Source organism: Coffea arabica, chromosome 7e (assembly GCF_036785885.1).
Source record: "Coffea arabica cultivar ET-39 chromosome 7e, Coffea Arabica ET-39 HiFi, whole genome shotgun sequence".
Taxonomy (NCBI): Eukaryota; Viridiplantae; Streptophyta; class Magnoliopsida; order Gentianales; family Rubiaceae; genus Coffea; species Coffea arabica.
The window spans coordinates 47,675,717-47,688,216 of record NC_092323.1 but is presented as its reverse complement, the minus strand read 5'-3'; positions in this window follow the sequence as shown (position 1 = coordinate 47,688,216).

Below are 12,500 nucleotides of genomic sequence, written 5' to 3'. Positions count from 1 at the left end.
GACGTGAAAAACGCACGACGGTGCCCATCATGGCAAGGCGATAGGCCTTAGGCCGCACGACGGCCGTTGGCTTGGTTGGCTAAGGCATGGGCACGACGCCACATCCACAGCAAGAAAAATGCACGACGGTGCCCCTCATGGCTAAGCGGTGCGCCTTAGGCCACACGACGACCGTTGCCTTGCGTTGGCTAAGGCAACGGCAAGAAAAACGCACGACAGTGCCCCTCATGGCTAGGTGGTAGGCCTTAGGCCACACGACGGCCATTGCCTTGCGTTGGCTAAGGCAAGGGCATGATGCCACACCGACGGCAAGAAAAACGCCCGACGGTGCCCCTCATGGCTAGGCGGTAGGCCTTAGGCCACACGACGGCCGTTGCCTTGCGTTGGCTAAGGCAAGGGCACAATGCCACACCGACGGCAAGATAAACGCACGACGGTGCCCCTCATGGCTAAGCGGTGGGCCTTAGGCCGCACGACGGCCGTTGCCCTGCGTTGGCTAAGGCATAGGCACGATGGCCACACCGACGGCAAGAAGAACGGCCGACGGTGCCCCTCATGGCTAGGCGGTTGCCCTTAGGCCGCACGATGGCCATTGCCCTGCGTTGGCTAAAGCACGGGCACGATGCTAGGCGTTTGGCCTTAGGCCGCACGACGGCCGTTGCCTAGCGTTGGCTAAGGCATGGGCACGATGCCACACCGACGGCAAATAAAACGCACGACGGTGCCCCTCATGGCTAGGCGGTGGGCCTTAGGCCGCACGACGGCCGTTGCCCTGCGTTGGCTAAGGCATGGGCACGGCGGCCACACCGACGGCAAGAAAAACGCACGACGGTGCCCCTCATGGCCAGGCGGTCGGCCATAGGCCGCATGACGGCCGTTGCCTTGCGTTGGCTAAGGCATGGGCACGATTCCACACCGATGGCAAGAAAAACACACGACGGTGCCCCTCGTGGCTAGGCGGTTGCCCTTAGGCCGCACGATGGCCATTGCCCTGCGTTGGCTAAAGCACGGGCACGATGCTAGGCGTTTGGCCTTAGGCCGCACGACGGCCGTTGCCTAGCGTTGGCTAAGGCATGGGCACGATGCCACACCGACGGCAAATAAAACGCACGACGGTGCCCCTCATGGCTAGGCGGTGGGCCTTAGGCCGCACGACGGCCGTTGCCCTGCATTGGCTTAAGCATGGGCACGACGGCCTCACCGATGGCAAGGAAAACGCACGACTGCCGTGGGGTTTTGTTCCCAAGGCAACGGGTAAACCTCTGTAGCCATGCTGGAAAAACGCACGACGGTGCCCCTCATGGCGGCCTTAGGCCGCATGACGGCCGTTGCCCGGCGTTGGCTAAGGCGTGGGCACGACGGCCACACCGACGACAAGAAAAATGCACGACGGTGCCCCTCACGGCTTGGCGGTGGGCCTTAGGACGGACGACGGCCGTTGCCTTGCATTGGCTAAGGCATGGGCACGACGGCCTCACCGACGGCAAGAAAAAAGCATATAGGCTTTAATGGGTAGTAGTTTCCATATAGGAGTCAAAGTCCCCTTAGGGTTCGGAGTCCTTCTAGGGTTTCGTATGACAACCCCTAAAGGTCCGGAGGCGGCGGCCCATCAGGCCCACTTCATGGAGAGGCGGCGGCTACGGCTGAGCTGACCTCCCTCTATTCCGAGCTGCTCTACCCGAGCTGACATGTGGCATCCGTAGATTAGTTGGCCGAGCTGACAGGTTATCATGTCCGAACTGACACGTGGCTACGGGAAATTTGCCCCACTACACTAGCCCCCTTTTGAGTCTAGAGTCACTGGGGAGTCACGTGAGTCTAGACCAAGTTTCTTGGCGAAGAGTCAGTTCGGTGTGAGACCCATGATTCCACGATTGCGGCCCTTGCTCGAGTAACTTGTAAGACCGAACTGAGTAGGACCAGTTTTTTTTTTTTTTTGTATGAACTCCTCCTTTGTAAATAGACTCTTTGTGGACTGAATAGACTTTTGTTTCTTCTATATTCAGCAAAATTTTTCATTCATGTCTTTCTTATCATGCTGTCTAAATACACTTGCGCGAACAGACCACGGGCTAGCGCGCGAACTGACTTCCAAATAGTTCATATATTTGCACGAAAAGATAGGACCATGCGCGACCAAACAACTCAGGTTATGTATGGACAGAGTGAGTGAGTTTTAATGAAAGAGCCTCATACTCGAACTCGTTATTGGAGGTCCTGAAGTCGAACCTCAAGGCGCAAGTCAATTTTTCCCCCGTAGGGCTGATTAGGGGGGGTCCAACTCCACACCCTTGCTTGATACTCTATCACTATACGATGTCCAGGTTGGGATGGCCTGTCCAGCAACCTCCTTGGTTTCTTCGGCCTGTACAGCCTCTCCGATCTGTTTGGCCTCTGCAGCTTCTCCGACCTGCTCGGCCTCGGCTGATCTCTCGGCTTGTGTGACCTCGGCAGCCTCTCCGGCCTGTTTGGCCTCAGCTGTCTCTGGTCAGCTCGGCCTCGACTGCTCTTGCGGCCTGTATGACCTCGGCAGCCTCTCCGACCTGCTCGACCTCAGCTGCATATCTGGCCAGCTCGGCCTTGGCTGATTTCTCGTCTCGTGTGACCTCGGCAGCCTCTCCGGCCTGTTTGGCCTCAGCTGTGTCTCTGGTCAGCTCGGCCTCAACTGCTCTTACAGCCTGTATGACCTCGGAAGCCTTCCCGGCCAGCTCGGCCTCATCTGCGTCTCCGGCCAGCTCGGCCTCGGCTGAACTCGCGGCTCGTGTGACTTCGGCAGTTTCTCCGGCCTGTTTGGCCTCAACTGTGTCTTTGGTCAGCTCGGCCTCAACGGCTCTCACGGCCTACTTGACCTAGGCAGTTTCTCCTGTTCACCGTTCAAGCGATTCGCTTCCACTGCATTAGCCCTTTCGTGAGCTCGGTCCAACATCTCCCGAACTGATTTGGGAGGTCTCTCCACGAACTCGGTATATAGTCTCTGTTTGCGCAGTCCGTTGATGAAGGCAGCCATGACGACCTTATCATCCCGATCCCGGACATGGAGGGACTCGTTGTTGAATCGGACCATGTACTCACGCAGCGATTCCTCGGGCTTTTGCTGAACTGTCATCAGGTGAGCAGTACTCTTGGAAAAAGGCTCGTGACGAAATGAACTGAGCTGAGAACAGTCGTGCGAGCTGGGTAAAAGACCGGATCGACCTGGGGGGAAGTCCCTGGAACCACTGCCGGGCCCTTCCTTCTAGGAACATCGGGAAGGTCTTGCACCTGACCGCATCCACGGCCGTTTGTAGGCGCATCTGCGTCATGAACACGAACAGGTGGTCTTCCGGATCCGTAGTTGCGTCGTAAGATTTCATGTTTGGAATTTTGAACTTTGCGGGCAGTTGGTAGTCCTCAATATCGACCGTGAAGGGGGAAGCAATGTGCCTGTCCGCCTCAGGGTCCAGCAGTAGGTCCAGCTCGTCCTGCACCTGTTGTCGCCCCTTCAGGGGGGAGAGCCTCCGGACGGGCTCCGGGTGTTCAGCTCGGGAGTTCTTGTGCGAGGGTTCTCCGACCTCGACCTGCTCACGCGTAAGTTCCCGGCGCGCCCGCTTGGCCCCGGGCTCGGGACTCCCGGTTCGGGACTCTGACATGTCGGCTTCCTGGACCTTAGGTTCTTTGTTCAGATGACCTTCCGACTGCCCTTTGAGGTAGTTCATGATAGCCTCAAAGGTGGGCAGGTTTTCCGCCACCGTCTGAACCAGCTGTTCAGGCGGGATTCGTGAGGGCCCCGCCCCTTTTTCTCCAGGTGTTGGACCTCGAGAGGAGTTTTGGGGGCCACTTCGCTCGGTCCCCTTGGATCCGCCAGCGTTCCTCTGCGACCTAGTCTTCGGCATGTTTTTCGCGAAAAAAGAGAATACGTGTTCCCACAGACGGCGCCAATTGATGCGACTGCCAAAAACCAGATCCGAGCTGAGCTGCTGCGAGCTGAACGAGCTGGTCAGGGACGAGCTGATGGGAGGAAAGCCAGCGAACTGAGCTCAGTCCTGGAAAGCGATCCGAGCTGTGCTGCTGCGAGCTGAGAGGGAGCGAGCAGGTGAGCTGGCGAGGTGAGCGAGCCGACCTGCAAATGGACAGACGGCGGGCCGAGCTGAGCCGCTACAAACCGAGCTGGTTGGGAGCCGCCGAGCTGAGAAGGGAAGACCGAGCAGAATGCCCTGCGAAGAAAAGAACGACGGCGGGACTAGAGTCCCTGGAATAGCTCTGACGGTCAAGTCAGTAGAGCTCAAGAGTAGAACAACAGTAGAGAGTACTGTAGATGGCGTACCTTGTGTCGTCTTGTGGCGCTGTATATATAGGATTTAATGGGTAGTAGTTTCCATATAGGAGTCAAAGTCCCCTTAGGGTTCGGAGTCCTTCTAGGGTTTCGTATGACAACCCCTAAAGGTCCGGAGGCGGCGGCCCATCAGGCCCACTTCATGGAGAGGCGGCGGCTACGGCTGAGCTGACCTCCCTCTATTCCGAGCTGCTCTACCCGAGCTGACATGTGGCATCCGTAGATTAGTTGGCCGAGCTGACAGGTTATCATGTCCGAACTGACACGTGGCTACGGGAAATTTGCCCCACTACACTAGCCCCCCTTTGAGTCTAGAGTCACTGGGGAGTCACGTGAGTCTAGACCAAGTTTCTTGGCGAAGAGTCAGTTCGGTGTGAGACCCATGATTCCACGATTGCGGCCCTTGCTCGAGTAACTTGTAAGACCGAACTGAGTAGGACCAGTTTTTTTTTTTTTTTGTATGAACTCCTCCTTTGTAAATAGACTCTTTGTGGACTGAATAGACTTTTGTTTCTTCTATATTCAGCAAAATTTTTCATTCATGTCTTTCTTATCATGCTGTCTAAATACACTTGCGCGAACAGACCACGGGCTAGCGCGCGAACTGACTTCCAAATAGTTCATATATTTGCACGAAAAGATAGGACCATGCGCGACCAAACAACTCAGGTTATGTATGGACAGAGTGAGTGAGTTTTAATGAAAGAGCCTCATACTCGAACTCGTTATTGGAGGTCCTGAAGTCGAACCTCAAGGCGCAAGTCAATTTTTCCCCCGTAGGGCTGATTAGGGGGGGTCCAACTCCACACCCTTGCTTGATACTCTATCACTATACGATGTCCAGGTTGGGATGGCCTGTCCAGCAACCTCCTTGGTTTCTTCGGCCTGTACAGCCTCTCCGATCTGTTTGGCCTCTGCAGCTTCTCCGACCTGCTCGGCCTCGGCTGATCTCTCGGCTTGTGTGACCTCGGCAGCCTCTCCGGCCTGTTTGGCCTCAGCTGTCTCTGGTCAGCTCGGCCTCGACTGCTCTTGCGGCCTGTATGACCTCGGCAGCCTCTCCGACCTGCTCGACCTCAGCTGCATATCTGGCCAGCTCGGCCTTGGCTGATCTCTCGGCTCGTGTGACCTCGGCAGCCTCTCCGGCCTGTTTGGCCTCAGCTGTGTCTCTGGTCAGCTCGGCCTCAACTGCTCTTACAGCCTGTATGACCTCGGAAGCCTTCCCGGCCAGCTCGGCCTCATCTGCGTCTCCGGCCAGCCCGGCCTCGGCTGAACTCGCGGCTCGTGTGACTTCGGCAGTTTCTCCGGCCTGTTTGGCCTCAACTGTGTCTTTGGTCAGCTCGGCCTCAACGGCTCTCACGGCCTACTTGACCTAGGCAGTTTCTCCTGTTCACCGTTCAAGCGATTCGCTTCCACTGCATTAGCCCTTTCGTGAGCTCGGTCCAACATCTCCCGAACTGATTTGGGAGGTCTCTCCACGAACTCGGTATATAGTCTCTGTTTGCGCAGTCCGTTGATGAAGGCAGCCATGACGACCTTATCATCCCGATCCCGGACCTGGAGGGACTCGTTGTTGAATCGGACCATGTACTCACGCAGCGATTCCTCGGGCTTTTGCTGAACTGTCATCAGGTGAGCAGTACTCTTGGAAAAAGGCTCGTGACGAAATGAACTGAGCTGAGAACAGTCGTGCGAGCTGGGTAAAAGACCGGATCGACCTGGGGGGAAGTCCCTGGAACCACTGCCGGGCCCTTCCTTCTAGGAACATCGGGAAGGTCTTGCACCTGACCGCATCCACGGCCGTTTGTAGGCGCATCTGCGTCATGAACACGAACAGGTGGTCTTCCGAATCCGTAGTTGCGTCGTAAGATTTCATGTTTGGAATTTTGAACTTTGCGGGCAGTTGGTAGTCCTCAATATCGACCGTGAAGGGGGAAGCAATGTGCCTGTCCGCCTCAGGGTCCAGCAGTAGGTCCAGCTCGTCCTGCACCTGTTGTCGCCCCTTCAGGGGGGAGAGCCTCCGGACGGGCTCCGGGTGTTCAGCTCGGGAGTTCTTGTGCGAGGGTTCTCCGACCTCGACCTGCTCACGCGTAAGTTCCCGGCGCGCCCGCTTGGCCCCGGGCTCGGGACTCCCGGTTCGGGACTCTGACATGTCGGCTTCCTGGACCTTAGGTTCTTTGTTCAGATGACCTTCCGACTGCCCTTTGAGGTAGTTCATGATAGCCTCAAAGGTGGGCAGGTTTTCCGCCACCGTCTGAACCAGCTGTTCAGGCGGGATTCGTGAGGGCCCCGCCCCTTTTTCTCCAGGTGTTGGACCTCGAGAGGAGTTTTGGGGGCCACTTCGCTCGGTCCCCTTGGATCCGCCAGCGTTCCTCTGCGACCTAGTCTTCGGCATGTTTTTCGCGAAAAAAGAGAATACGTGTTCCCACAGACGGCGCCAATTGATGCGACTGCCAAAAACCAGATCCGAGCTGAGCTGCTGCGAGCTGAACGAGCTGGTCAGGGACGAGCTGATGGGAGGAAAGCCAGCGAACTGAGCTCAGTCCTGGAAAGCGATCCGAGCTGTGCTGCTGCGAGCTGAGAGGGAGCGAGCAGGTGAGCTGGCGAGGTGAGCGAGCCGACCTGCAAATGGACAGACGGCGGGCCGAGCTGAGCCGCTACAAACCGAGCTGGTTGGGAGCCGCCGAGCTGAGAAGGGAAGACCGAGCAGAATGCCCTGCGAAGAAAGAACGACGGCGGGACTAGAGTCCCTGGAATAGCTCCGACGGTCAAGTCAGTAGAGCTCAAGAGTAGAACAACAGTAGAGAGTACTGTAGATGGCGTACCTTGTGTCGTCTTGTGGCGCTGTATATATAGGCTTTAATGGGTAGTAGTTTCCATATAGGAGTCAAAGTCCCCTTAGGGTTCGGAGTCCTTCTAGGGTTTCGTATGACAACCCCTAAAGGTCCGGAGGCGGCGGCCCATCAGGCCCACTTCATGGAGAGGCGGCGGCTACGGCTGAGCTGACCTCCCTCTATTCCGAGCTGCTCTACCCGAGCTGACATGTGGCATCCGTAGATTAGTTGGCCGAGCTGACAGGTTATCATGTCCGAACTGACACGTGGCTACGGGAAATTTGCCCCACTACACTAGCCCCCCTTTGAGTCTAGAGTCACTGGGGAGTCACGTGAGTCTAGACCAAGTTTCTTGGCGAAGAGTCAGTTCGGTGTGAGACCCATGATTCCACGATTGCGGCCCTTGCTCGAGTAACTTGTAAGACCGAACTGAGTAGGACCAGTTTTTTTTTTTTTTTGTATGAACTCCTCCTTTGTAAATAGACTCTTTGTGGACTGAATAGACTTTTGTTTCTTCTATATTCAGCAAAATTTTTCATTCATGTCTTTCTTATCATGCTGTCTAAATACACTTGCGCGAACAGACCACGGGCTAGCGCGCGAACTGACTTCCAAATAGTTCATATATTTGCACGAAAAGATAGGACCATGCGCGACCAAACAACTCAGGTTATGTATGGACAGAGTGAGTGAGTTTTAATGAAAGAGCCTCATACTCGAACTCGTTATTGGAGGTCCTGAAGTCGAACCTCAAGGCGCAAGTCAATTTTTCCCCCGTAGGGCTGATTAGGGGGGGTCCAACTCCACACCCTTGCTTGATACTCTATCACTATACGATGTCCAGGTTGGGATGGCCTGTCCAGCAACCTCCTTGGTTTCTTCGGCCTGTACAGCCTCTCCGATCTGTTTGGCCTCTGCAGCTTCTCCGACCTGCTCGGCCTCGGCTGATCTCTCGGCTTGTGTGACCTCGGCAGCCTCTCCGGCCTGTTTGGCCTCAGCTGTCTCTGGTCAGCTCGGCCTCGACTGCTCTTGCGGCCTGTATGACCTCGGCAGCCTCTCCGACCTGCTCGACCTCAGCTGCATATCTGGCCAGCTCGGCCTTGGCTGATCTCTCGGCTCGTGTGACCTCGGCAGCCTCTCCGGCCTGTTTGGCCTCAGCTGTGTCTCTGGTCAGCTCGGCCTCAACTGCTCTTACAGCCTGTATGACCTCGGAAGCCTTCCCGGCCAGCTCGGCCTCATCTGCGTCTCCGGCCAGCTCGGCCTCGGCTGAACTCGCGGCTCGTGTGACTTCGGCAGTTTCTCCGGCCTGTTTGGCCTCAACTGTGTCTTTGGTCAGCTCGGCCTCAACGGCTCTCACGGCCTACTTGACCTAGGCAGTTTCTCCTGTTCACCCTTCAAGCGATTCGCTTCCACTGCATTAGCCCTTTCGTGAGCTCGGTCCAACATCTCCCGAACTGATTTGGGAGGTCTCTCCACGAACTCGGTATATAGTCTCTGTTTGCGCAGTCCGTTGATGAAGGCAGCCATGACGACCTTATCATCCCGATCCCGGACCTGGAGGGACTCGTTGTTGAATCGGACCATGTACTCACGCAGCGATTCCTCGGGCTTTTGCTGAACTGTCATCAGGTGAGCAGTACTCTTGGAAAAAGGCTCGTGACGAAATGAACTGAGCTGAGAACAGTCGTGCGAGCTGGGTAAAAGACCGGATCGACCTAGGGGGAAGTCCCTGGAACCACTGCCGGGCCCTTCCTTCTAGGAACATCGGGAAGGTCTTGCACCTGACCGCATCCACGGCCGTTTGTAGGCGCATCTGCGTCATGAACACGAACAGGTGGTCTTCCGGATCCGTAGTTGCGTCGTAAGATTTCATGTTTGGAATTTTGAACTTTGCGGGCAGTTGGTAGTCCTCAATATCGACCGTGAAGGGGGAAGCAATGTGCCTGTCCGCCTCAGGGTCCAGCAGTAGGTCCAGCTCGTCCTGCACCTGTTGTCGCCCCTTCAGGGGGGAGAGCCTCCGGACGGGCTCCGGGTGTTCAGCTCGGGAGTTCTTGTGCGAGGGTTCTCCGACCTCGACCTGCTCACGCGTAAGTTCCGGGCGCGCCCGCTTGGCCCCGGGCTCGGGACTCCCGGTTCGGGACTCTGACATGTCGGCTTCCTGGACCTTAGGTTCTTTGTTCAGATGACCTTCCGACTGCCCTTTGAGATAGTTCATGATAGCCTCAAAGATGGGCAGGATTTCCGCCACCGTCTGAACCAGCTGTTCAGGCGGGATTCGTGAGGGCCCCGCCCCTTTTTCTCCAGGTGTTGGACCTCGAGAGGAGTTTTGGGGGCCACTTCGCTCGGTCCCCTTGGATCCGCCAGCGTTCCTCTGCGACCTAGTCTTCGGCATGTTTTTCGCGAAAAAAGAGAATACGTGTTCCCACAGACGGCGCCAATTGATGCGACTGCCAAAAACCAGATCCGAGCTGAGCTGCTGCGAGCTGAACGAGCTGGTCAGGGACGAGCTGATGGGAGGAAAGCCAGCGAACTGAGCTCAGTCCTGGAAAGCGATCCGAGCTGTGCTGCTGCGAGCTGAGAGGGAGCGAGCAGGTGAGCTGGCGAGGTGAGCGAGCCGACCTGCAAATGGACAGACGGCGGGCCGAGCTGAGCCGCTACAAACCGAGCTGGTTGGGAGCCGCCGAGCTGAGAAGGGAAGACCGAGCAGAATGCCCTGCGAAGAAAGAACGACGGCGGGACTAGAGTCCCTGGAATAGCTCCGACGGTCAAGTCAGTAGAGCTCAAGAGTAGAACAACAGTAGAGAGTACTGTAGATGGCGTACCTTGTGTCGTCTTGTGGCGCTGTATATATAGGCTTTAATGGGTAGTAGTTTCCATATAGGAGTCAAAGTCCCCTTAGGGTTCGGAGTCCTTCTAGGGTTTCGTATGACAACCCCTAAAGGTCCGGAGGCGGCGGCCCATCAGGCCCACTTCATGGAGAGGCGGCGGCTACGGCTGAGCTGACCTCCCTCTATTCCGAGCTGCTCTACCCGAGCTGACATGTGGCATCCGTAGATTAGTTGGCCGAGCTGACAGGTTATCATGTCCGAACTGACACGTGGCTACGGGAAATTTGCCCCACTACACTAGCCCCCCTTTGAGTCTAGAGTCACTGGGGAGTCACGTGAGTCTAGACCAAGTTTCTTGGCGAAGAGTCAGTTCGGTGTGAGACCCATGATTCCACGATTGCGGCCCTTGCTCGAGTAACTTGTAAGACCGAACTGAGTAGGACCAGTTTTTTTTTTTTTTTGTATGAACTCCTCCTTTGTAAATAGACTCTTTGTGGACTGAATAGACTTTTGTTTCTTCTATATTCAGCAAAATTTTTCATTCATGTCTTTCTTATCATGCTGTCTAAATACACTTGCGCGAACAGACCACGGGCTAGCGCGCGAACTGACTTCCAAATAGTTCATATATTTGCACGAAAAGATAGGACCATGCGCGACCAAACAACTCAGGTTATGTATGGACAGAGTGAGTGAGTTTTAATGAAAGAGCCTCATACTCGAACTCGTTATTGGAGGTCCTGAAGTCGAACCTCAAGGCGCAAGTCAATTTTTCCCCCGTAGGGCTGATTAGGGGGGGTCCAACTCCACACCCTTGCTTGATACTCTATCACTATACGATGTCCAGGTTGGGATGGCCTGTCCAGCAACCTCCTTGGTTTCTTCGGCCTGTACAGCCTCTCCGATCTGTTTGGCCTCTGCAGCTTCTCCGACCTGCTCGGCCTCGGCTGATCTCTCGGCTTGTGTGACCTCGGCAGCCTCTCCGGCCTGTTTGGCCTCAGCTGTCTCTGGTCAGCTCGGCCTCGACTGCTCTTGCGGCCTGTATGACCTCGGCAGCCTCTCCGACCTGCTCGACCTCAGCTGCATATCTGGCCAGCTCGGCCTTGGCTGATCTCTCGGCTCGTGTGACCTCGGCAGCCTCTCCGGCCTGTTTGGCCTCAGCTGTGTCTCTGGTCAGCTCGGCCTCAACTGCTCTTACAGCCTGTATGACCTCGGAAGCCTTCCCGGCCAGCTCGGCCTCATCTGCGTCTCCGGCCAGCTCGGCCTCGGCTGAACTCGCGGCTCGTGTGACTTCGGCAGTTTCTCCGGCCTGTTTGGCCTCAACTGTGTCTTTGGTCAGCTCGGCCTCAACGGCTCTCACGGCCTACTTGACCTAGGCAGTTTCTCCTGTTCACCCTTCAAGCGATTCGCTTCCACTGCATTAGCCCTTTCGTGAGCTCGGTCCAACATCTCCCGAACTGATTTGGGAGGTCTCTCCACGAACTCGGTATATAGTCTCTGTTTGCGCAGTCCGTTGATGAAGGCAGCCATGACGACCTTATCATCCCGATCCCGGACCTGGAGGGACTCGTTGTTGAATCGGACCATGTACTCACGCAGCGATTCCTCGGGCTTTTGCTGAACTGTCATCAGGTGAGCAGTACTCTTGGAAAAAGGCTCGTGACGAAATGAACTGAGCTGAGAACAGTCGTGCGAGCTGGGTAAAAGACCGGATCGACCTGGGGGGAAGTCCCTGGAACCACTGCCGGGCCCTTCCTTCTAGGAACATCGGGAAGGTCTTGCACCTGACCGCATCCACGGCCGTTTGTAGGCGCATCTGCGTCATGAACACGAACAGGTGGTCTTCCGGATCCGTAGTTGCGTCGTAAGATTTCATGTTTGGAATTTTGAACTTTGCGGGCAGTTGGTAGTCCTCAATATCGACCGTGAAGGGGGAAGCAATGTGCCTGTCCGCCTCAGGGTCCAGCAGTAGGTCCAGCTCGTCCTGCACCTGTTGTCGCCCCTTCAGGGGGGAGAGCCTCCGGACGGGCTCCGGGTGTTCAGCTCGGGAGTTCTTGTGCGAGGGTTCTCCGACCTCGACCTGCTCACGCGTAAGTTCCCGGCGCGCCCGCTTGGCCCCGGGCTCGGGACTCCCGGTTCGGGACTCTGACATGTCGGCTTCCTGGACCTTAGGTTCTTTGTTCAGATGACCTTCCGACTGCCCTTTGAGGTAGTTCATGATAGCCTCAAAGGTGGGCAGGTTTTCCGCCACCGTCTGAACCAGCTGTTCAGGCGGGATTCGTGAGGGCCCCGCCCCTTTTTCTCCAGGTGTTGGACCTCGAGAGGAGTTTTGGGGGCCACTTCGCTCGGTCCCCTTGGATCCGCCAGCGTTCCTCTGCGACCTAGTCTTCGGCATGTTTTTCGCGAAAAAAGAGAATACGTGTTCCCACAGACGGCGCCAATTGATGCGACTGCCAAAAACCAGATCCGAGCTGAGCTGCTGCGAGCTGAACGAGCTGGTCAGGGACGAGCTGATGGGAGGAAAGCCAG